This window comes from Budorcas taxicolor, chromosome 1 (genome assembly GCF_023091745.1).
Source record: "Budorcas taxicolor isolate Tak-1 chromosome 1, Takin1.1, whole genome shotgun sequence".
Taxonomy (NCBI): domain Eukaryota; kingdom Metazoa; phylum Chordata; class Mammalia; order Artiodactyla; family Bovidae; genus Budorcas; species Budorcas taxicolor.
Genome location: NC_068910.1, coordinates 203,051,316 through 203,078,048, shown reverse-complemented (window position 1 = coordinate 203,078,048; position 26,733 = coordinate 203,051,316). Strand labels below are relative to the sequence as shown.

Sequence of the window (26,733 nt, the reverse complement as noted above, 5' to 3'; positions counted from 1 at the left end):
AGAGGAATTTGCATGATTGTATACAAAGCAACACTGATAGTTAAATTAAGCAACATTGACAGTTAAATTGCTGTGATAATATGAAGCGGAACCTTAATATTTGGGACTATTAAATATGACATTAAAAGTTGAACTAGTTTATCATGGTAAATTCAACAGTCTCTATCTGAAGGGAGAAATTTTAAAAAGAGAGCTGTTTATTCACCAAATAAAAAGTCTCCAGTGGTTTTCTTCATGCCTCAGTCTGTTTGGGCTGCTGTAACAAAATATCATACACTTATAAACAGCAGAAGTTTATTTCTCACAGTTCTGGAGGCTGAACGTACAAGATCCAGGTGCCAGCTAATCTGGTATCTGGTGAGACCCGCTTCCCGCGTTCAGATGCTGACTTCTAGGCTGTGTCCTCACATTGCAGAAAGAGAGAAGGGAGCTTTCCAGCTTCTCTTTAATAAGGTCACTAATGCCATTCATGTGGGCTCTCTTCTCATGACCTGTCACCTACCAAAGGCCCCTCTCCTAATGCCATCACACTGGGGTTAGGGTTTCAGCATACAGGCTTGGAGGACACAAACAAGTGTGTCTGCAGTACTTCAGAGCCTATAAACACCCAAGGACTGTGATTGATGGCTTGGATGAAGATGAATCTTCTTCTGGTCATGGCACATACTCTCATACTCTCTCTCCCAAACCTGTCTTCTCTGAGAGAATGTACCACCATCCATCCTGCTACTCAGGCAGAGACCTAGGAGTCATCTCCAGCACTTTCTGCTCCCTCAGTCAATATCTAATTTATCAGCAAATCCTTTCAGTCTTATCCCCAAGTATGCCCTCAATTCAGAGAAGGCAATGGCACCCCACTCCAGTACTCTTGCCTGGAAAATCCCATGGATGGAGGAGCCTGGTAGGCTGCAGTCCATGGGGTCGCGAAGAGTTGGACATGACTGAGTGACTTCACTTTCACTTTTCACTTTCATGCCTTGGAGAAGGAAATGGCAACCCACTCCAGTGTTCTTGCCTGGAGAATCCCAGGGACAGGGGAGCCTGGTGGGCTGCCGTCTATGGGGTCACACAGAGTCGGACACAGCTGAAGAGACGCAGCAGCAGCAGCAGCAGCAGCAGCAGCAGCAGCAGCAGCAGCAGCAGCAGCAGCAGCAGCAGCATGCCCCCAGTTATTCAATCTACTTCTTCCTCTTGCCACCCTAGCCCAGGAGGCCAGCTCTCTTCTTATCTGAAATATTGCGACAGCCGTTTCATTGCTCTCCCTCCAGCCACTGCTCTCCTGTCTAATGGGTTCTTCTCACTGCAGTTAGGGGGTCTTCCAGAGACAAACTGACCGTGAAACTTCCAGCCTCACCACGCTGCCAGCCCCCATGCGCTTTCCTGCTGTGCCTGCCTTTGGTCTCTGCACCCCAACTCCAGGCTCCTCCTCTCTCTGCATCCCTGTCACATCCTGGTTAGGCCTTTGTCCCAACTGTTACTCATTATCTTCCCATAGTTAATACCTACTCTCCCTCAGGTGTTAATTCAATATGCGGTCCCTGAGGGCAGCCTTTCCTGACTCTCTTACCTTGTCGCCTCTCCTCAGCATGTATTACTTTGGAGGCACCTTATAGCTCCCTGTTGCTGTGCTCATCCCAGTAGCAACTGAGCACCTATTTGGGAGCCACTTGCTTCCCAGTATGTCCTGGAGGGCAAATAAAGTGCTTTTTGCCTGGAAGGCACTAAGAACTCATTTGTGGAATTGGTTCTCAGGGGCTGGGTGGTGAGCGTGGCGGTGGGGAGGGGTCTAGGCAGATAATGAATGCTATTCTGAGCTGTTGGAAGGACTCCTGAATGTTAGGCTCTGTGAGGAAGAAATGTAAGGGGTGATTGTTCTGTGTATGGACTTGTTCCTTGTGTGTTTCACAAGACACACAGGGCCAATTTGTGGAGAAAATTGGAGGTGGTCTTTGGGAGGTCCCAGAGGAAATAACTGTAACTAATAAGTAGAACTGTAGGGAGAGTTGGGATACAATAATAAGGATGAACTTTCTAAAAGAGTGAGGCAAAACAAGGGGCCACCTTTTGCGGAGTGCAGGGTATGTGACCCTCCTTGAGAGATGGTGTAGTGATGGTTTCTGCATCATGAAAGAGGAGAGTGAATGACACATGAGGCCCATATCAGCACCAATATTCTGATGCAGTGAATAGAAAGATGATTCAGACCCCTTAGGAATGAAGGTGACTCATGCAAAATGCTGGAATCTAGCATTGCCGGGAGAAATATCAATAACCTCAGATCTGCAGATGACACCACCCTAATGGCAGAAAGTGAAGAGGAACTAAAGAATCTCTTGATGAAGGTGAAAACAGGAGAGTGAAAAAGCTGGCCTAAAACCCAACATTTAAAAAACCTAGATCATGGCATTCGGTCCCATCACTTCATGGCAAATAGATGGGGAAACAATGGAAACAGTGACAGACTTTATTTTCTTGGGCTCCAAAATCACTGCAGATGGTGACTGCAGCCATGAAATTAAAAAAACCCTTGCTCCTTGGAAGAAAAGCTATAACAAACCTAGATAGCATATTAAAAAGCAGAGACCTTTGCCAACAAAGGTCCAAATTGTCCAAGCTATGGTTTTTCCAGTAGTCATGTATGGATGTGAGAGTTGGTTCATAAAGAAGGTTGAGTACTGAAGAATTGATGGTTTCAAACTGTGGTTTTGGAGAAGACTCTTGAGAGTCCTTTGGACAGCAAAGAGCTCAAACCAGACAATCCTAAAGGAAATCAACCCTGAATATTCTTCGGAAGGACTGATGCTGAAGCTGAAGCTCCAATACTTTGGCCACCTGATATGAAAAGCTGGCTCATTGGAAAAGATCCTGATGCTGGGAAAGACAAAAGGCAGGAGGAGAAGGGGATGACAGAGGATGATATGGTTGGATGGCATCACTGACTCAATGGACGTGAGTTTGGGCAGACTCCAGGAGATAGTGGAGGACAGGGAAGCCTGATATGCTGCAATCCATTGGGCTGCAATGGGTTGGACACGACTGAGCAACTGAACAACAAAGAACAAAGACGATGCAGGTACACAAGCTAGAGTTCATTTGTTTGACTCAGTGGTAAATCCTCCATAGTCTGAGCATGCCACTCTGGAATCAAAAGCCGAAGAAAACAGAATCCAACATCTTTGGAGATTCATGTAGCGTGTAATCCTCCATTAAGGAAGGGAAATATAGCTACATCCAGAAAACACCTCAGGGGAAAAGCTTAGGCCCCAATGACTAGCTTTTCTGAGCCTGATCCACCACTGAACTACCTGCACCCATAGTTTTACAGGTTTTATAACCTCTTCAGTATAAAGATAAATAACTAAGTATACTTCTGCAGTCATTGATGAATGGGTACATGGAAGAATTTTAGGTTATTGTGTGACATTTTAACGGAGAAGGCAATGGCACCCCACTCCAGTACTCTTGCCTGGAAAATCCCATGGGCAGAGGAGCCTGGTAGGCTGCAGTCCATGGGGTCGCAAAGAGTCGGACACGACTGAGCGACTCTACTTTCACTTTTCACTTTCATGCATTGGAGAAGGAAATGGCAACCCACTCCAGTGTTCTTGCCTGGAAAATCCCAGGGACGGGGGAGCCTGGTAGGCTGCCGTCTATGGGGTCGCACAGAGTCGGACGCGACTGAAGTGACTTAGCAGTACATTTTAACCACTTTCCCCACTTGATATCAAGCCTCTTTTACCTTCCTTTTTTTCTGCATTTAGTGCTGACAATCAGTTGCTTATTATGGTCTCTTTGGAAAGTGTTCCTCTCTTCTTGTCCATATTGCCATAGCTGTGGAGTTTTAGACACGCCTGGGAGACACCTGGACCCTGAGTTAACTTCTGAGCTACTTCTAATCTTGTTATCTGCTTCTAAACTTTCCTAATCTACTGTGCTCAGATGTCTTTGAACCATAGGATGAAATGGATAAACACCAAATCCTTTGCTTTTGAAAAAAATCACATTAACTCAAATATGAAACCCTTTTTTTTAAACTACAATGTAGCTTTTTTTAATGCAGATTCCTAAATTTGCTATCCTATCCCACTTCTCAGACAGTTTGTAACATTTTATTTGCTAACTTTTGTTCAGAATGGAAGATGACATATTTTCTCACCTTGTACAAATAGTTTCATGCCTTAGCAGAAAAAGAAATGAGCTGCCCACATATGTTGTACTGCTCATAGTGTGCTGTGAAGAGAGTAGGAAAAATGCTGAAATTATCTCTTTCCTGTGCATCCTAAAGGTAGCATTTTAGTAAGCTTATTTCAAGAAATACAACTTGGATTATTCATTCAAGAATAAGGAATTTAGGGATGTCCCTGGTGGTCCAGTGGCTAAGATTCCAGGTTCCAACTGCAGGGGGTCCAGGTTCCATGCCTGGTCAGGGAACTAAGATCCAGCTTTCCCTGTGGTACAGCCAAAAAGTTAAAAAAAAGAAATTAAAAATTTCTACTAAATGTCTTATGTGCCAGGCACTTAGCAATATACTTTATATATGTTGCCATTTAATCTTCATAATAACCTTATAAAATTGGTGGTATTATCTCCACTTTATGAGTGAGAAAACTGAGGTTTCAGGAGGTGAGCTTAGGGTTAGCATATAGCTTGGCACATAGCTTACACATGATTGCAGTAAGATTTCAGCTCCAGGTTTGCCTGTTTGACTCCACAGTCTGGTTCACTGCCTCATACTGAGATAACTCCATCGGTAAGGGCCCTTTCTTCCCTTCTTTCCCTTGCCTCTTCCTTTCTTTTCGTCCTTTTTCTCCTGGTGTTTTCTCTCATTAATTGAGAATAAAGGAGTTAAAAAATAAAACCATCATAACTACTGTGTAGGAAAGACACATTAAATCCCTTTAGGTAGAGATCTATGTTTTTGAAAGGTTTGAAGGTTAGTCAATTTGGGGAAACTTCTTTTAAGAAAAAGAATACAAAATTATAGTATTAAATTGGATATAAAGTGAAGACTTAGAATGGAAAAAGAAACCTCAATGAATTACAGATTTGGGTGACAAATACAAGAAACATCACAAAATCTAAAAAAAAAATATGCATTTTTGCTAAATCATGGATACATCCTAAGGTGTTTTGTTCCTACATTTTTAGACTACAGAGTTTTTGATCACCACTTTGTGTGAAAATGATTTTCTAATATGTTCTAAAGAGATCGTCAAAAGATAATTCAGATATTCCTAACACGGTTAATTTATATTTGGGTTTTATTAGAATCTAGAAAAGTTGACTAGTTTCCGGCTCTCTTTCTCCTTTACCACCCATACACTTCAGGTGCTGGGCACCACTGGACACACATATGTAAAGATTTCAGGTCTTGTGATTTAGGATTATAGGTAGTGAGAATATTCCTAGATGTCCTACCAGGACAGCTACCAATGACTTAACCATACACAGACATGACTACAAACCACATTTATATGTCACTAAATCCAAATACAATCTAAATGTCTCCTCATCTCAACTTCCTTTAAGCCAGATTCAGAATTTTGCCCTTGGCTGCATCAGTGCTATCACAGGAGACATGTGAAGGGAGAAAAGTCAGCAAAAAGAGTGGTCTAAAGTCATTTGCAGTTAAACTATCTTTTGTAAATTTTACCAAACCATGAGACCTAGCAGTCTTTTAGGACCTTAAAAGGTACATCTGCAAGCGAGGGGCCCTCAAACTTCATTTTTTTCTTGGTTTCCAAGAAAATCCAGCTCTGGAAGGATGGTATAACAAACAGGCAAAAGAAACAAAATAGTATTTTACTACAATATGCAAGAGTATATGCCATAGGGTATATGCTTCCATAGGGTATAGGCTTCCAAAGTAATGAATGAGGTCCTCTTCTGAACAGCCTGAGCTCCCCAAATCATTGAATGAGGCAAAGGATATTCTTTCAGTGTATTTTGTACTATAGTAAATAGTACCATGGAGATGAAGATGTTCTGGAACTGCTCAAACTCAAAGATTTCCTTTCCCTACCCCCATTTATATTTGCAAAAGACATTATTTGTAATGGGGTTATATGTTTTGCAATAGATCTCAGAACTCCCATTTTGGTCTAATTACTATTAAATACACCATTTGCTATCTTTCCAAGCAGGCCAGTTAATACACGTAGAGAAAGAACATGTTATTGCTGTTAAAGATGACACAGTAGAAATATTATAGGAACACTAAAGAAAGTCTTTAAGATTTCACTGAGATGTAATCAAGCTTTTGTAAACTCACTGTTATATGCAGTTATAACATAGTTACTCTAATTTGTGTCTGGATAGAATCACCTTTATGTTGGGTCTCTTTACTGAATTGTTCTCACTGGTAATGTATTTGAACACCTAGCTTTCTCGGGTATGTTTTCCTTTTAGTGGAAACTGTTGACTCATCTTGCTTCTTTTCCTTTGTTCTAAATGAGTAACTGTTCTTATAACTGTGTCCTGTACCATTAAGCTTATTATAATATTTATCACTAAACTAGAGTATGGCCTATAAGTACACCTTAAAATAAGTTTATTATCATTTTTTTTTACTGCTAATATAATCTTTGTTTTTACCAGAATGATTTTGGTAATCCATTGTGAACAATATTATTAATAGATTGTCTTATTGAAGTATTTTGGTCTTATATAATGAATACATAGTTTATAATCAAATTGTTTAAAGTGATTGATTAGTGTAAAATCCTATTTCACCAAAGCTGAAAAATTACACTTTTGCTCTGTATCCACCATATAATTTCTGTATAATGTACTGAAAATTTTTTTTATAACCTCTGAAATGCTACATAGTTTTTTGTTGCTGTTGTTTCGTTTTTGAGGGATGAAACTATTTCTCTGACGAACACACCATTTCAAGAGTAACAGCATTTTTTATTTATGAAACTTCCCCCACTTTATAACTGGTGGTGCTAAAACCTGATACACCTGGTCAAAGAAGCATTGTTCCAGAGGTCTTCAAACCTGAAATAGGAGAACAAAGGTTGAATTCATAGCTGAGAACACAACCATAGCTCCCCTGCCACTGCACTGTGCTTCAGTTCTCTTCCATATGAAAGTTCTATCGCTATACAGATGCGATGCTCAGCGTTACTTAAGAGGGGAGAAGAATCATCTCTTCATGGTCTTAGTGCCCTTTCCCTTAGTCTTTTAAAATAACTGGTATTAGGCCAACAGATAACTAATCAAAGTTCAAAGCCGTATATGATTTAAGAGTGCTGGAAGAGGTTTACGGATTTCCCTGGTGGTCTAGTGGTTAAGATGCTGAGCTTCCACTGAGGGGAGCTCAGTTCTGATCCCTGGTTGGGGTACTAAGGTCCTGCATGCCACACGGCCAAAAAAAAAAAAAAAAAAAAAAAGAGTGCTGGAGGAGGCTTAAAATTCAGATATACATTCTCAGCTGTTCTTTGGAATTGAGCACTTTTTTACACAGAAGTTTTATATTTCTTGTATATCAGTGCTTAAACCTAAAATACCATAATACAGACTGCAGGGCCCTACCCGCACTGTTGCTAATTCAGCAGGTCTGAGGCAGAGCCCCAATCTGCATTACTGGGAAGTTCTAAGGCGACAAGGACCATAGTTTGAGAACTACTGATATAGATCATTTGATGACATGTATTTCCAAAATCAAGATTGACAGGGGTTGCTCTACTTTTTCAAGAACAGCACATGTGCCCTTTAGAAGATGGAGAGTCATTGCTAAAGCCAGGGGATAGTGATGATGACTTACAGCTTCACAGGTTCCTGTTGAACATCTCCAGCTACAGTTGTCCCAGCCCTACTAGTTCAGTTCAGTCGCTCAGTTGTGTCCGACTCTTTGCGACCCCATGAATTGCAGCACGCCAGGCTTCCCTGTCCATCACCAACTCCCGGAGTTCACTCAGACTCACGTCCATGGAGTCAGTGATGCCATCCAGCCATCTCATCCTCTGTCGTCCCCTTCTCCTCCAGCCCCCAATCCCTCCCAGCATCAGAGTCTTTTCCAATGAGTCAACTCTTCACATGAGGTGGCCAAAGTACTGGAGTTTCAGCTTTAGCATCATTCCTTCCAAAGAAATCCCAGGGCTGATCTCCTTCAGAATGGACTGGTTGGATCTCCTTGGAGTCCAAGGGACTCTCAAGAGTCTTCTCCAACATCACAGTTCAAAAGCATCGATTCTTTGGTGCTCAGCCTTCTTCACAGTCCAACCCTCACATCCATACATGACCACAGGAAAAACCATAGCCTTGCCTAGACGGACCTTAGTGGGCAAAGTAATGCCTCTGCTTTTCAATATGCTATCTAGGTTGGTCATAACTTTTCTTCCAAGGAGTAAGCATCTTTTAATTTCATGGCTGCAGTCACCATCTACAGTGATTTTGGAGCCCAAAAAAATAAAGTCTGACACTGTTTCCACTGTTTCCCCATCTATTTCCCATGAAGTGATGGGACTGGATGCCATGATCTTCATTTTCTGAATGCTGAGCTTTAAGCCAACTTTTTCACTCTCCTCTTTCACTTTCATCAAGAGGCTCTTTAGTTCATCTTCACTTTCTGCCATAAGGGTGGTGTCATCTGCATATCTGAGGTTATTGATATTTCTCCCGGCAATCTTGATTCCGGCTTGTGCTTCCTCCAGCCCAGCATTTCTCATGATGTACTCTGCATATAAGTTAAATAAGCAGGGTGACCATATACAGCCTTGATGTACTCCTTTTCCTATTTGGAACCAGTCTGTTGTTCCATGTCCAGTTCAAATTGTTGCTTCCTGACCTGCATACAGATTTCTCAAGAGGCAGGTCAGGTGGTCTGGTATTCCCATCTCTTTCAGAATTTTCCAGTTTCTTGTGATCCACACAGTCAAAGGCTTTGCCATAGTCAATAAAGCAGAGATAGATGTTTTTCTGGAACTCTCTTGCTTTTTCCATGATCCAGCGGATGTTGGCGATTTGATCTCTGGTTCCTCTGCCTTTTCTAAAACGAGCTTGAACATTTGGAAGTTCACGGTTCACGTATTGCTGAAGCCTAGCTTGGAGAATTTTGAGCATTACTTTACTAGCATGTGAGATGAGTGCAATTGTGCGGTAGTTTGAGCATTCTTTGGCATTGCCTTTCTTTGGGATTGGAATGAAAATTGACCTTTTCCAGTCCTGTGGCCACTGCTGAGTTTTCCAAATTTCCTGGCATATTGAGTGCAGCACTTTCACAGCATCATCTTTCAGGATTTGAAAGAGCTCAACTGGAATTCCATCACCTCCTCTAGCTTTGTTCGTAGTGATGCTTTCTAAGGCCCACTTGACTTCACATTCCAGGATGTCTGGCTCTAGATGAGTGATCACACCATCGTGATTATCTGGGTCGTGAAGATCTTTTTTGTACAGTTCTTCTGTGTATTCTTGCCACCTCTTCTTAATATCTTCTGCTTCTGTTAGGTCCAGATCATTTCTGTCCTTTATCGAGCCCATCTTTGCATGAAATGTTCCCTTGGTATCTCTAATTTTCTTGAAGAGATCTCTAGTCTTTCCCATTCTGTTGTTTTCCTCTATTTGTTTGCATTGATTACTGAAGAAGGCTTTCTTATCTCTTCTTGCTATTCTTTGGAACTCTGCATTCAGATGCTTATATCTTTGCTTTTCTCCTTTGTTTTTTGCCTCTCTTCTTTTCACAGCTATTTGTAAGGCCTCCCCAGATAGCCATTTTGCTTTTTTGCATTTCTTTTCCATAGGGATGGTCTTGATCCCTGTCTCTTGTAAAATGTCATGAACCTCATTCCATAGTTCATCATGTACTCTATCTATCAGATCTAGGCCCTTAAATCTATTTCTCACTTCCACTGTATAATCATAAGGGATTTGATTGAGGTCATACCTGAATAGTCTAGCAGTTTTCCCTACTTTCTTCAATTTCAGTCTGAATTTGGTAATAAGGAGTTCATGATCTGAGCCACAGTCAGCTCCTGGTCTTGTTTTTGTTGACTGTATAGAGCTTCTCCATCTTTGGCTGCAAAGAATATAATCAATCTGATTTTGGTGTTGACCATCTGGTGATGTCCATGTGTAGAGTCTTTCTTGTGTTGTTGGAAGAGGGTGTTTGCTATGACCAGTGCATTTTCTTGGCAAAACTCTATTAGTCTTTGCCCTGCTTCATTCCGCATTCCAAGGCCAAATTTGCCTGTTACTCCAGGTGTTTCTTGACTTCCTACTTTTGCATTCCAGTCCCCTATAATGAAAAGGACACTAGGACCACAGCCTTGTCTAACTCAATGAAACTAAGTCATGCCCACGGGGCAACCCAAGATGGGCGGATCATGGTGGAGAGGTCTGACAGAATGTGGTTCACTGGAGAAGGGAATGGCAAACCACTTCAGTATTCTTGCCTTGAGAACCCCATGAACAGTATGAAAAGGCAAAATGATAGGATACTGAAAGAGGAAATCCCCAGGTCAGTAGGTGCCCAACACGCTACTGGAGATCAGTGGAGAAATGACTCCAGAAAGAATGAAGGGATGGAGCCAAAGCAAAAACAATACCCAGTTGTGGATGTGACTGGTGATAGAAGCAAGGTCCGTTGCTGTAAAGAGCAATATTGCATAGGAACCTGGAATGTCAGGTCCATGAATCAAGGCAAATTCGAAGTGGTCAAACAAGAGATGGCAAGAGTGAACGTCGACATTCTAGGAATCAGCGAACTAAGATGGACTGGGATGGGTGAATTTAACTCAGATGACCATTATATCTACTACTGCGGGCAGGAATCTTTCAGAAGGAATGGAGTAACCATCATGGTCAACAAAAGAGCCTGAAATGCAGTACTTGGACGCAATCTCAAAAATGACAGAATGATCTCTGTTCGTCTCCAAGGCAAACCATTCGGTATCACAGTAATCCAAATCTATGCTCCAACCAGTAAGGCTGAAGAAGCTGATGTTGAACAGTTCTATGAAGACCTACAAGTCCTACTAGTATGATACAATACTTTAATGGAAGAAATCATTGAACAGTGTCTTTGTCTTATTCTTTTAAGAAAATAATTGAAAATACATTTTATCTATAGTTCTTTTGTAGCTGTTTACTGACTGAACTGATACAGCAACTGACACCTTTAATTGTTGGTTTAAACTGCAGAATATAGAAAAGGTATAATAGTTATGTCCTTCATGCTATCTAAAGTCATTATGAGGTCTTAGCATTTAAAAATATATCTCTCAGTTTTTTCGTTACCCCTACTCTGGTAAATATGTAAATATAATTATAAATACTAAGGACAAAGGGACATTTTACAAGTTGGAAAGATGAAATTAGTATTCCTAATACTATTTAGTGCCTCTTGTTTAGATCCTTAGAACACATGCTTAAAATGTATTCCGTTGATTTTCCAATAAAGCCTGTTAATGAACATGTCTCAATTACTTATTGAATAATCTCTCTAAAAAGACTGTGATTATTATAAGATAACAGTCTCATTTTAATAGTAATTTTCAACTCTGAGAAGATAAATCCAAGGAATTCTAAAACATCTTCTACTTGGAGCATGATTTTCCTGTTAATGGTGTCTGAAGGTTAAATAACAACAAATGAATAAATGTAGACAATGACCAAGAATGTTCTAGAATCAAGTCCCTATTAATTAATGCATTCTTGAATGTCACCAAATGAGCTATGAAAGTGAAACTGTTAGCCGCTCAGTCATGTCTGACTCTTTGCAGCCCCATGGACTCTACTCTGCCAGGCTTCTCTGTTCATGGGAATTCTCCAGCAAGAATAGTGGAGTGGGTTGCCATGCCCTTCTCCAGGGGATCTTCCCAACCTAGGGGTCGAATCTGAGTCTCCTGTATCGCAGGCAGATTCTTTACTGACTGAGCCACCAGGGAAGTCCCTGGTGAGATATTCTAGGCTCAGGATTAATGGGCTTGAAAGATGCCAATAATTTAATGAAACAAAATGATAAACTATAAAAGATAATTCAATAGAGAGGATACCTTCTTCTGTATTTCTAATGGTCACTGTGGAATTTTTAAGGAAATTGAAGCCAAGGTGGATATTTGGCTCCTGGCTTTGACATTAAATAGTGAGAAATTCTTTATATAAGAAACTTCACCTATGAGTCTCAGACTTGTCAGCTATAAAAAAAATAGAGCTAGTCTGCTAACATCATACGGTTGTGAGGATTAAATTTAATAATGTACATGAAGCGTTATGTCGACTGAAAAACACTAAACAGATGTGTAGTTTTGATGGCTGTTCAGTGAAAATTGATTCTAATTTTCTTAAAAGTAATTTAAATTCTCTAATCAAATGTGCAATGTTGGCATCTTTACCTTGGCAGCATTTTTCCAGGATTCAAATGAGCAGTTTAATCATGTAAATTAGTTCAGTTCAGTTCAGTTGCTCAGATGTATCTGACTCTTTGCAACCCCATGGACTGTAGCACACCAGGCTTCCCTGTTCACCACCAACTCCCAGAGTTTAATCAAACCCAGGTCTATTGAGTCGGTTATGCCATCCAACCATCTCATCCTCTCTCCTCCCCTTCTTCTCACGCCTTCAATCTTTCCCAGTATCCAGGTCTTTTCAAATGAGTCAGTTCTTAGCATCAGGTGGCCAAAGGATTGGAGTTTTAGCTTTAGCATCAATCCTTCCAATGAATATTCAGAACTGATTTCCTTTAGAATGGACTGGTTGGATCTCCTTGTGGTCCAAGGGACTCTCAAGAGTCTTCAACACCACAGTTCAAAAGCATCAATTCCTTGGCACTCAGCTTTCTTTATAGTCCAACTCTCACATCCATACATGACTACTGGAAAAACCATAGCTTTGACTAGATGGACCTTTGTGGCAAAATAATGTCTCTGCTTTTTAATATGTTGTTTATGTTGGTCATAGCTTTTCTTCCAAGGAGCAAGCTCCTTTTAGTTTTATGGCTGAAGTCACCATCTGCAGTGATTTGGGAGCCCCCCAAAATAAAGTCTCTCACCATTTCCATTATTTCCCCCATCGATTGGCCATGAAGTGATGGGACCAGATTCCATGAGCTTAGTTTTCTGAATGTTGAGTTTTAAGCCAACTTTTTCACTCTCCTCTTTCACTTTCATCAAGAGGCTCTTTAGTTCTTCTTCACTTTCTGCCGTAAGGGTGGTATCATCTGCATATCTGAGGTTATTGGTATTTCTCCCAGCAATCTTGATTCCAGCTTGTGCTTCATCCAGCCCAGCGTTTCTCATGATGTACTCTGCATAGAAGTTAAATAAGTAGGGTGACAATATACAGCCTTGACGTATTCCTTTCCCGATTTGGAACCAATCTGTTGTTCCATGTCCAGTTCTTACTGTTGCTTCCTGACCTGCATACAGATTTCTCAGGAGGCAGGTCAGGTGGTCTGGTATTCCCACCTCTTCGAGAATTTTCCACAGTTTGTTGTGATCCACACAGTCAAAGGCTTTGGCATAGTCAATAAAGCAGAAATAGATGTTTTCCTGGAACTCTCGTACTTTTTTGATGATCCAATAGATGTTGGCAATTTGATCTCTGGTTCCTCTGCTTTTCTAAATCCAGTTTGAACATCTGGATGTTCATGATTCACGTATTGTTAAAGCCTGACTTGTAGAATGTTGAGCATTACTTTGCTAGCATGTGAAATGAGTGCAATTGTGTGGTACTTTGAATATTCTTTGGCATTGCCTTTCTTTGGGACTGGAATAAAAACTGACCTTTTCCAGTCCTGTATCCACTTTTGAGTTTTTGAAATTTGCTGGCATATTGAGTGCAGCACTTTCACAGCATCAACTTTCAGGATTTGAAATAGCTCAATTGGAATTGCATTACTTCCACTATCTTTGTTCACAGTGATGCTTCTTAAGGCCCACTTGACTTTGCATTCCAGGATGTCTGTCTCTCGGTGAAGGATCACACCCTTGTGGTTATCTGGGACATGAAGAACTTTTTTGTATAGTTCTTCTGTGTATTCTTGCCACTTGTTCTTAATATGTTCTGGTTCTGTTAGGTGCATACCATTTCGGTTCTTTATTGTTTCCATCTTTGCATGAAATGTTCCCTTGGTATCTCTAAATTTCTGGAAGAGATCTCTAGTCTTTCCCATTCTATTGTTTTCCTGTATTTCTTTGCATTGACCATTGAGGAAGGCTTTCTTATGTCTCCTTGTTATTCTTTGGAACTCTGCATTCAAATGGGCATATCTTTCCATTTCTCCTTTGCCTGTTGCTTCTCTTCTTTTCTCAGCTATTCGTAAGGCCTCCTCAGACAACCATTTTGCCTTTTGCATTTCTTTTTCTTGGGTATGGTCTTGATCCCTGCCTCCTCTACCATGTCACAATGCTCCGTCCATAGTTCTTCAAGCATTCTGTCCATCAGATTGAATCCTTTGAATCTGTTTGTCACTTCCACTTTATAATCATAAGGGATTTGATTTAGGTCATACCTGAATGGTCTAGTGGTTTTCCCTATGTTTTTAACATTAAGTCTGAATCTTGCAACAAGGAGTTCGGGATCTGAGCCACAGTCAGCTCCCGGTCTTGTTTTTGCTGATTGCATAGAGCTTCTCCATCTTTGGCTGCAAAGACTATAATCAATCTGATTTCAGTATAGACCATCTGGTGATGTCCATGTGTAGAGTCTTCTCTTGTGTTGTTGGAAGAGGGCTTTTTAAACTAGAGAAGAATATAAATAGATTTTTTTTAATGTCACATCTTTTTAACTTTTAATTTTATACTTTGAGTCATAAAATGGAAAAAAAATGGTGTCCAAACTTTAAAGTAATAAATATCTTTTTTCAAGATTTTTTTTCAAGTGTGTTAAAAAAAAATGACTGTCATACTTTAAGAAGGTGTAAACTTAATTTTTAACAATTTCCTAGTAGAATCTTTCACTTGGTAGTTATTCGTTGAAGAATTAAACGAGAAAAAGTCTATGTTAGGACACACAACTACATTAAAAAAATAAAAATTCTAAGATATAATGTTTCCAAATATAATGCGTAGCTTCATAATTTTAAAATACTCCTAACCAGTAATAAGAAAAACTTCCCAAAGCAGTTTCTGCAATCAACAGCTATTTTAAAACTTTCTACGCTAGTATGGAAATCTGTTAAAAAAACAGATGTCACTCTTGTTCAGTGGTTTTTACTTACATCTTATTCTGTAACTTCCTATTAATTAACACTGCCTTTAGCATTTTAAGTAATTTATTTAACATTTTATCATTTAAATATGTCATATGATATTGAATTTTTAAAAATTTGTATAGGAGCAGTCTCGGAAAAGGCAATGGCACCCCACTCCAGTACTCTTGCCTGGAAAATCCCATGGACGGAGGAGCCTGGTAGGCTGCAGTCCATGGGGTCACGAAGAGTCGGACACCACTGGGCGACTTCACTTTCACTTTTCACTTTCATGCATTAGAGAAGGAAATGGCAACCCACTCCAGTATTTTTGCCTGGAGAATCCCAGGGACGGGGGAGCCTGGTGGGCTGCTCTCTACGGGGTTGCACAGAGTTGGACACGACTGAAGTGACTTAGCAGCAGCAGCAGCAGCATAGGAGCAGCTTAAGCCTCAACCAACTAACTTTTACCTACTTATTTAAAGTAAAATATGTTTTCTCATTTAGCTTCCCAGGTGGCGCTAGTGGTAAAGAATCTATCTGCCAAAGCAGGAGATGTAAGAGACATGGGTTTGATCCCTGGTTTGGGAAGATCCTCTGGAGGAGGGCATGGCCACCACTCCAGTATTCTTGCTTAGAGGATCCCATGGACAGAGGAGCCTGGGGGCTACAGTCCATAGGATCGCAAAGAGTCGGATGGTACTGAAGCGACTTAACTTGCACAGGCATCAACGACTATCTTTTAACTTATGTATATGAGGTAAACTATTTTTTCTCATTTAAGATTCTATCAAGTAGGATGTTTCTAGCTGAAAGTAGCTGAAAAGGTTTATTATCTTGTAGTAATGGAAGTCTTGTGGTAGGACAGGCTCCAGGGTTGGCTGATTGATAGCTTGATTATGCATTAAAGGCCTTGACTTCCTTGGTATTGGCTTTTCCATGAAGAAGAATGGTAATAAGAAGGCTATAGTACTTCCAAGCATTCAGAATCATGGGGAAAACAGGAAGGCTTGTTAAGTCATTTATTGCTGAGCCCAATACCCAGAATTTCTGATCCAGTAGGTCTCAGTTCAGTTGCTTAGTCGTGTCCGACTCTTTTTGACCCCATGGACTGTAACACATCAGGCCTCCCTGTCCATCACCAACTCTCACAGTTTACTCAATGGACTCAGTGGCTCAATGGACATGAGTCAGTGATGCCATCCAACCATCTCATCCTCTGTCCTCCCCTTTTTCTCCTGCCTTCAATCTTTCCCAGCATCAGGGTCTTTTCAAATGAGTCAGTTCTTAGCATCAGGTGGCCAAAGGATTGGAGTTTCAGCTTCAGCATCTGTCCTTCCAATGAATATTCAGGACTGATTTCCTTTAGGATGGACTGGTTGGATCTCCTTGTGGTCCCAGGGACTCTCAAGAGTCTTCTTCAACACCACAGTTCAAAAGCATCAATTCTTTGGCAATCAGCTTTCTTTTCAGTCCAACTCTCACATCCATACATGACTACTGGAAAAACCTACACTTTGACTAGATGGACATTTGTTGGCAAAGTAATGTCTCTGCTTTTTAATATGCTATCTATTTTGGTCAGAACTTTTCTTCAAGAAGCAAGTGTCTTTTAATTTCATGGCTGAAGTCACCATCTGCAGTGATTTGGGAGCCCAAAAATATAAAGTCTGTTGCTGTTTCCACTGTTCCCCCATCTATTTGCCATGAAGTGATGAGACCATATGCCATGATCTTCGTTTTCTGAATGTTGAGCTTTAAGCCAACTTTTTCACTCTCCTCTTTCACTTTCATCAAGAGGCTTTTGAGTTCTTCTTCACTTTCTGCCATAAGGGTGGTGTCATCTGCATATCTGAGGTTATTGGTATTTCTCCCAGTAATCTTGATTCCAGCTTGTGCTTCATCCAATCTAGCATTTCTCATGATGTCCTCTGCATATAAGTTAAATAAGCAGGGTGACAATATACACCCTTGATGTACTCCTTTCCTGATTCGGAACCAATCTGTTGTTCCATGCCCAGTTTTAACTGTTACTTCTTGAGCTGCATACAGATTTCTCAGGAGGCAGGTCAGGTGGGCTGGTATGCCCATCTCTTGAAGAATTTTTCACAGTTTGTTGTGATCCACACAGTCAAAGGCTTTGGCATAGTCAATAAAGCAGAAGTAGATGTTTTTCTGGAACTCTCTCGAGTTTTCAATGATCCAATGTATGTTGGCAATTTGATCTCTGGTTCCTCTACCTTTACTAAATCTGGCTTGAATGTCTGGAATTTCACGGTTCACGTATTATTGAAGCCTGGCTTGGAGAATTTTGAGCATTACTAGTAGGTCTGGGTAGGATCTAAAAATCTGCATTTCTTATAACTCTACAAGTGATGCTGAAACTGCTGGTAGGTGGATGTTTGAGGATCACTGTAACACTCATTACAAGATGTACTTTATCATTTGGAGTAGAACAAAGCTCTTTTTACTCTCCTCATGGTGCCTGATGCCATTTCTAGTTTGTCAGCTCACTGTTAAATATTTTGTTAGGTTGGTGCAAATGTAATTGAAGTTTCAGACTGTGAATTTTAAATAATTTAAACGAGTCTCAAATGCATCTTTATTAATCAAGATAGGAATAATTACAATTCACAAATTTCTGCCAGACAACATAAGTTTGTTTATTCCCAGAGCATAAAAACTGTGCTTTGGAATTTGACAAACCCTTGGAAAGCATTTTCTGCCTCCTGATGGTTCTGGAAGAATCTTCGCTGCAAGAAGTTGTCAAGATGCTTGAAGAGGCGGTAGTCAGTTTGCAAGAGTTCTGGTGAATATGGCAGATTAGGCCAAACTTCATACCCCAATTCCTTCAACTTTTGAAGGCTGGCTGTGCCGTATGCGGTCAGGCTTTGTCGTGGAGAATTGGGCACTTTCTGCTGAGCAATGCCAGTTGCAGGGGTTGCAGTTTTCAGGGCATCTCATCAAGTTGCTGGGCTTCCCTGGTGGCTCAGGTGGTAAAGAATCTGCCTGCAAGACAGGAGGCTCAGTTTCAATCCCGGGGTCGGGAAGATCCCCGGAAAAGGGAATGGCCACCCCCTGCAGTAGCCTTTCTTGGAGAATCCCCATGGATAGAGGAGCCTGGTGGGCTTTGGTCCATGGGGTCACACAGAGTTGGACATGACTGAGCGACTAACACTTTCACTTTCACTTTCCATCAATTTGCTGAGCATACCTCTCAGATATAATGGTTTCACCAGAATTTAGAAAGCTGTAGTGGGTCAGACGGGCAGCAGACCAACAGAGAGTGACCATGCCCTTTTTGGGTGCATGTTTGGCTTTGGGAAGTGGTTTGAAGTTTCTTCTTGGTCCAACCACGGAGCTATTCATAACCAGTTGCTGTATAAAATCCACTTTCCATCACACATCAAGAGCTGATTGAGAAATGGTTCATTGTTGTTGTGTAGACGATTTTTTTTTATTTGCAGTCAGCTCATGAGGCACCCACTTATTGGGCTTTTTCACCTTCCCAATTTGCTTCAAATACTGAATGACCATGGAATGGTTGACATCGAGTTCTTAGGCAGCTTCTTGTGTAGTTGTAAGGGGATCAGCTTTCGATGATACTCTCAGTTGGTTGTTGTCAACTTCCAATCACCCACCACTGCTGCACTCCTCATCTTCAAGGCTTTTTTCTCCTTCGCAAAAGTTATTGAACCACCACTGCACTGTATATTCATTAGCAGTTCCTGGGCCAAAGGCACTTTGATGTTGTGAGTTGTCTCTGCTGCTTTACAACCCATTTTGAATCTGAATAAGAAAATCACTCAAATTTGCTTTTTGTCCGACATCCTTTCCCTAGTCTAAAACAAATAAAGTAAACAGCAAATAATAATGAGGAAATGAGCGGAAAAAAAAACCATTAAGTGAGAAATGTGCATTAAAATGATGTATAACAAAACCACATTTATTCAAGAATGTATTTCAATATCAAATGGCAAAATTCAACAATGCAAAACCTCAATTACTCTGCACCATCCTAGTAGAGTGGACCACTGCCCAGTATTCCCAGTAGTTATGAAGCATGTTTCTTAGAAAATAGTTTGGGTCTCAACTCTTTGAACTGAGGACTGGTAGGATTGGTTCAAGCCACCAGTTTGTACTTCAGTTTACTTGTTCCTGTCTTGTAGAGAGCTTTTTTTCTTTCTAGAATCTATATTTTCCTAATCTCCCAAATAAAGGGGGATAATTTGGCAATATTAAATTATTTAAAATACCTTCTGAAAGATGCTACATGATCATTGTCTTTTATAATGAAAAAAGCAAAAATAAAGTTGTCTGAGCTTTTATTGTAAGTGCTGCTAATCTAATTTTCCATCTGATCTTTTTTTAAATATTTAAATATTTATTTTACTGCATTAGTTGTGGCACATGGGATCTTGGTTGCCCCATGTGGTATATTTTGTTGCATTGTCCAGGCTCCAGAGTATGTGGGCTAAGTAGTTGCAGCATGGCATGTGGGATGGATTTTCTAACCTGAAGTTTTTATACTTTAAAAGTTTGTTTGTATTGTTAAAGCTTCTTCCTGCCAATTGGCAATTCTCCTCCTCTATCACCTATCTTGCACCATCCCTTTGGTGTGGGTCCTCCATTTTGTGTAGGATGCTCAACAGAAACATGGTCTGTTTGTTTGATTGTCCTAGGCTAAACTTCAGCATCTTCATAAAGCTTTGGGAATTTCTGGGCTGTGGATTTCTCTTTCATTTATTATCATAATGGCATTTTGGTGCCCCTTTTCTCATTTGTTCTCCCAATGGGAAGCACAGTGGAGGGAAATAATTTCTGTGGGTGGCCTGGAAAGACAGGGGACAAGTTCAGGTAAAGATGCAAGCTTTGCAAAAGTATTTCACTTCTAGAAAATGGTTGGGTAGAAAACTTTATGTGTAAAATGAATCATTTTGAAGGTCTGAAGAAAGCAGCCTTTCCTAAGGCTTTCTCAGATCCCAGTGTGCAGCAGAGTAAAGAGAGATTGAAGGTGTTACTGATGTGAAATTGAGGAAGCTTTTAAATGGAGGGGGGAGGCCTAGGCTATTACTGCTAACACAGCAGGGGCCTGGCAGACACACTATGGAATCTGTCCAATAATTTCAACTACTTACGACGTCCAACCCCTAAGCAAGGCTTTCAAAGTTCGTAGGAGGTGTTGGCCAATAGCAATTTAAGTTTCTTGGTTTTTCTAAGTCCTATGGCTTACACCTCATCTCTGAGTCGTCTTTTCCAAGAATTAAGAGTAGATGCCATGGATTGAAGGAAATAACTGATGAGTAGATGTCTCTAAGGAATTAACTGAAGATTGTACTGAGAATTCGAGTGTTTTTGACTTTCTCAGGCATTGATATGCATGCCATTAGAATCTAAAGCACAAGTTCAGCTGAAATTTCCTACTTGCACAGAAGAAGCCACCTCAACATTGATATTTTTTAATTTCAAATGGTTACCTGAGTTCAAAATCCAAGTGTGAAATTTCATCTGTTCTGGGCAGTACTCAATACTTAATACTCATGTTAATGATTAGTACCTCTTTCCTTCAGATCAAGTTGTCCTAGCTAACACTTTTGTGGTTTGGAGATGTGAGTTCATTTTTAAACCTTTGAAAATCCTTTTTTTTTTTTTTTTTTGCTATAAAGGAAAGCAGAGACTCATGTTTTTGTTTGTTCATAGAAAACAAGAAGCAAAGTAACAGTGGGATTATGTTTATTCACTCAACAATGAAATTTTTTTATGATGACTCTTTTCCAGATATTCACAGTTTGTTGTGATCCACACAGTCAAAGGCTTTAGCATAGTCAGTGAAGCAGAAGTAGATGCTTTTCTGGAATTCTCTTGGTTTTTCTATGATCCAATGGATATTGGCAATTTGATCTCTGGTTCCTCTGCCTTTTCTAAATCCAGCTTTAACATTTGGGAGTTCTTGGTTCACATACTGTTGAAGCCTAACTTGGAGAATTTAGAGCATTACCTTGCTAGCTTGTGAAATGAGTGCAATTGTGCATTAGTTTGAACATTCTTTGGCATTGCCCTTCTTTGGGATTGGAATGAAAAGTGATCTTTTCTAGTCCTATGGCCACTGCTGAGTTCCAAATTTGCTGGCATATAGAGTGCAACACTTTCACAGCATCATCTTTTAGGATTTGAAATAGTTCAGCTGGAATTCCATCACCTCCACTAGCTTTGTTCATAGTGTGGAAAATTCTTAAACAGATGGGAATACCAGACCACCTTATCTGTCTCTTGAGAAACCTGTATGCAGGTCAAGAAGCAACAGTTAGAATTGGATGTGAAACAACGGACTGGTTTCAAATCGGGAAAGGAGTACATCAAGGCTATATATTGTCACCCTGCTTACTTAACTTATATGTAGAATACATCATGCAAAATGCCAGGCTGGATGAAGCACAAGCTGGAAACAATGGAAACAGTGACAGACTTTATTTTGGGGGGCTCCAAAATCACTGCAGATGATGACTGCAGCCATGAAATTAAAAGACGCTAGTTCCTTGGAAGAAAAGCTATGGCAAAGCTAGATAGCATGTTGAAGAGCAAAGACATTACTTTGCTGACAAAAGTCTATTTGCTCAAAGCTATGGTTTTTTCAGTAGTCATGTATGGATGTGAGAGTTGGACCATAAAAAAGGACCAAAGAACTGATGCTTTTGGACTGTGGTTTTGGAGAAGACTCTTGAGAGTCCTCTGGACTGCAAGGAGATCAAACCAGTCAGTCCTAAATGAAATCAACCCTGAATATTCATTGGAAGAACTAATGCTGTAGCTGAAGCTTCAATCCTTTGGCCACCTGATGCAAAGAACTGACTCACTGGAAAAGACCCTGAAGCTGGGAAAGATTGAAGGCAGGAGGAGAAAGGGATGACAGAGAACGAGATGGTTGGATGATATCATCAACTCAATGGACATGAATTTGAGCAAGCTCCTGGAGATGGTGAAGGACAGGGAAGCCTGGGGTGCTGCAGTCCATGGGGTTGCAAAGAGTAGAACACAACTGAGTGACTGAACAACAACAAAAAGTTTTCAGATTACCCATTTATTCAATAGGTCTTTTAATATATATTTACTATAAACAATATATTTTGGGACTAGAGATGAATTATGCTAGTCTGAAAACTGGACAGAGTGGCTTTTAAATGGGTACATTTGAATCTCAGATCTTACATTGTATAGGTAATGTGGAATATTCTATGGCTATTTTCCATGGAAATAATCAAGTGCAGAGTTGGTTCTTGGACGTGAAGTCACACTCACTTTTCCTCCGTCTCTTTCTTTCCTCATTCTCCTGCATCCCGACCTGCCCTTATCTCCAACCCAGAAGACTGGTAGTGCTATGTACCAAAGATCCCAAATATCACTGCATGCTCAGAACCCTTGAACAAGGGACCTGAGTCATATTTGGAATAAACTGCTTTAAAAATTAAAAGAATATACTTTAGAGTCCCTTGTTTCTACTGCTCATTTTTGAGCCCATTTGATTTTTATTCTTGCTTCCAGCTTTTACACTTCTACTACTGCTAAAACATAGAACCAAGGAGATCTATAGCAATACTGGCAGGTTGTTGTTATGACATTCATTTCATAGGACATTTCTTGGAATAAGACTGTATTTTCTCAAATGTGACCCTTAGCATGTCCTTTAGTGTGTTCTTTATCCTGTAAGAAGAAAAATACTTCTCTTGTTCTGTTGGAGTGGGTCAACTTACAAAAATAAAGTATTGTCTTTATAAGCTTTTAAAAGATTCAGTTTCAAATATGACAGCTTTTTCTTCCAGCAGTTATGTATAATTTCTTAGTTACTAACTTTAAGTAGTTTAAACAAGTTAAAAGTCAAGACATTGAGGAGAGATTTAAAAAAATAACCTTTCCTAAGTTAATTTTAAATCCTAAAGGCCACATATACCTTTATAATCCAGGTTTATAAAAATGCCAGCTATCAAATTTGATACTGAAAACAGGATACCTCACAACCTTTGTGTAATAAGGTACAGTATAAATAAAATTAGAACATCATGTCTGTCCTTCCTCAACATTCCCTCTTTGTAATACTTCCCAAAGAAGAGATGTCTGACAAATTTCCCCTCTATTGCTCATGTATGACCACCTTTTGCATTAGACATATTTAATTTTATAGGTTAAATATTTTAACAAAATGGGGGTAAAGATTTTTAGAGCATTTATTTCTAAAGAAGAATCAAGAGGAAACTTGAACATAATACCTTTTGTTGCCATCAATCTTATTTTAGCTCCTTATAGTCCATACTTTAGCTGGTTTTTCTGTATGATAATCTTAAACTTTCATAGCTTATAATTCACAACCTGTCTTCATCTTTATCAGATCGTCACAATGATCTTTTGGGAGAAAAAAAGGGTGGATATTATGTCTAGATCTAGAAAGTCTCATAATATATATGCGTGTTGTGTGTATATACACACATAAATGTAGGTAATGCAGTGTTCCTACATTTTAGTCCCCTTCCTGCAGAGATGAGGAAGTGAAGACTGCTACATCAAAGTTTCATGCAGGTTAATTTATCAGAGGAGATGCTGAGAGAAGGGAGATTGCTGAAGCTTGTGGCCAAAGCATTCCCCATTGCTCCTATTTGAATATCGTTAACTAATGATACTTTTCATATACACAGGAAGTCAAAGTTGGTGTTACTAATATTGGCCAGCTTGGTGGAGGTGGTGCACAGGCATAAAATAGAGGATGGGAAGGACTGATGTTAAAGCTGAAACTCCAATATTTTCGCCACCTGATGTGAAGAGCTGACTCGTTTGAAAAGACCCTGATGTTGGCAAAGATTTAAGGCAGGAGAAGAGGACGACAGAGGATGAGATGGTTAGATGGCATCACCAACTCAATGGACATGAGTTTGGGTACTCTCGGAGTTGGTGATGGACAGGGAGGCCTGGCATGCTGTGGTTCATGGGGTCACAGAGTCAGACATGAACTGAACATGAGTGACTGAAGTGACTGACTGTAGAGATATGTTGATGAAGCTTAAGAATCAGCTTAGTGGTTGAAAGCTACCCTTTACAGGTTTTTCTTATTGCCATGCCCGGGAATTCGTGAGATAACTGCCAATGGGTTAAGAATGAAGTATGTAACAATTTTTCTGGACAACGTTGGTGTTAATCAGGTTTTTTGTCTTGGCAATACAGATAATAGCTTTTACAACTGAGGCAACCAAAGAGTAAAATTCCATTGTAAGTTACTTTAGTTATAAACCATGGAGTGATAAATCTATGGAGGAGGTATTAACTAGGAATTCAGTAGCAATGCAGTATTGCAGTTTACAACAGATAACTGTGAAAAGCTGCCTTCAAAAAAATTTTTGAGCTCATCAAAGTAATTTAATGGAGAATTACCTTCTATTTTGTAAGATCACACGTTAATAAAAAATAATGTCTATACCTGTGCATTTCCTACTTTAGATATAGGTCCACACTAACAATCATTCCAAATTGATTAAAACATTGAGTAAGAGATAGAACTTTCATTGTTGTACCGATCATAATCTTACACGTATCAGCCCTAAACAAACAAAAAGCATACAAGCCAAAAATGGCTATATATATAGTGTGATTTTAGGGTTTCACTTTTGAAATTTTAAAGTGACCTCACAGAATAAAATCGCGATGTTTCTTCAATCTATCCTTCAATCAGGATTTTTGATCCTGATTTGTTCCACTTATCCTGGGGCCAAACAGAATAGGTAACCCTGTCCCTTTGTTTATTTTGCTGCTGAACATGTGGTAAGAGCACATAAGGATATGTTACAGGACCTGAGCGGTAAGGGGCAAAATTTTCAACAGGCCTAAGTGTAGATGAAGAAAAACACCTCTAAGTATACAAGGCAAGACGTTTCTTTTGCCATCTCCTGAGTTCTTTGCAGGATGCGCTGGAACTCAGCAGGTATAGACCTGCCCTCTAGTAGATTTGGGGGCGAGAGGATTTAGGTTCAACTTCTGCTATGTCAGACTTGACAAGGATTACTAAACTCAACTGTCCATCAAAACTGACTTGATGGGGGTCTAGGTTAGGTGCTGAGCAAGGGGAAATTTCAAGTGCCCCAAAAGAGGCTGAAGGTAACGGCCGGTTCCTTAGCTTCCATCTGGGGGCGCGAGGCCTTTAGCTGTTCTAGCCTCTCCGGTTGCACACTGGAACCGATGATCTCGGCTCCTCTGCCCGAGTGCGCTGAGGCTGAACCCCATCGGGATGGAACTTGGAGACGTGACCCCGCGGGGGCCTGCCCCACGGTCAGCGGAGAGCAGCCGTGACAGGCCTGCAAGCGAGGCTGCGGGTCCGCGCGTCGCCCGCCCAGATTGTGACGGCCGCCCGGCGGGAGGGGCTCCCTGCCTCATCGTCCGGGCGCTCAAACATCTCGTGGGCCACGAACATGGCTGCGCCTGCCCGCTCGGACCGACCCCGCGGCTGCCTCTTGAGAAGGCGCGGCAGGCGCGGGGGAGCGAGTGGCTCTCCCACACTTGCGCCCGGCAGGTGCGTGGAAAGGCCGAGCACGTCTCCGGGGTAGGATAGGGGTGAGAGCAGGAGAGGTGGGATCGGAGCGGGCGCCCCTAGCCGCAGCCCCCTCCGGACCGGCAACCTGGCCTCCGCTCACTTCCGCCGTCCCCGCCCGGGCGTGCTAGTGCGCCTGCGCCCGCGCCCCTCACGGCGGAAGTGGTACGACAAAGCTCGGTCCGCGGGCGCCCGGGGGTGCGGGGCGGACCCGGGGTGCGGGGCGCGCCGGGGCGGCGGGCGGCGGGGAGGGCGGAGCCCAGGAGGCGGAGGCGGGAGCGGACCAGCGCGGCCGCATCGAGCCCGGGCCGGCTCGAGACCGGTCTCCTCACCTGCTCCCCTTCCCGCCCCGCCCGCCCTCCCGGTCACCGCCCTCACGCCGGGAGAGGCGGCCGTACGGCGCCGCCGCTTGGCAAGCCGCTCCCGCGAGCTTGCGGGTGAGTACCCCGCAGCCCAGAGAGGGGTCTGGGGCTTTGAGGGGGAGGACGCCCGGATTACCCACTGTCCCCCCGTTTCCAGAAACTTCTAGGTCCGGGGGGGCGTCCATATTACCCGGCTGGGGGCGTCTCCGGGGCGCTGCCCGGCCGGCGTGAGTTGGGGGATGCGGGCGGCCAGGGCGCGGGCGCGGGGCCTGGAGCTCCTGGGGCGGTGGGCGGTGGTCCCTCCCCGCCCCCGTCAGCGCTGCTTCTCCGGTTTCTCTTGCAGATGCTGCTGCTAGGGGTGGTGGGCGCAGCCGCGGGCCGCGTGGCCGGGAGCGGGGGTGACAGCCTGGGATTCCGGGGGCTTCTCTTGTTCTCCTCCTCTCCTTCTTCCCAGTGTGGCCGTGGCTGACACTAAAGACTTTGTAGCCATCAACCCAAGTGCAGTTTCGATGGAAGATGAAGGTAAAGGCCCCCCGCCAGGCGGGTTGCAGCGCGGAGTTGAGGGTGTGGTGGTTGGCTTTTAAGTTGTCTTTTCCCACGGTTTTGGTTCCGATTTTATTTTTTTCCTTCGATTGTGAAGTGTCCAAGGAATCGCCTTCCTGAGATATCTAGCTTGT

At 41.7% G+C, this 26,733-nt stretch overlaps 1 protein-coding gene across 1 annotated transcript in view; it reads left to right on the top strand.

Annotated features, from left to right (window-relative positions):
* ATP2C1 (ATPase secretory pathway Ca2+ transporting 1) overlaps positions 1-26,733 on the top strand; it is a 160,424-nt gene that overhangs the window by 3,717 nt on the left and 129,974 nt on the right. The gene's annotated exons all lie outside the window — the stretch shown is intronic.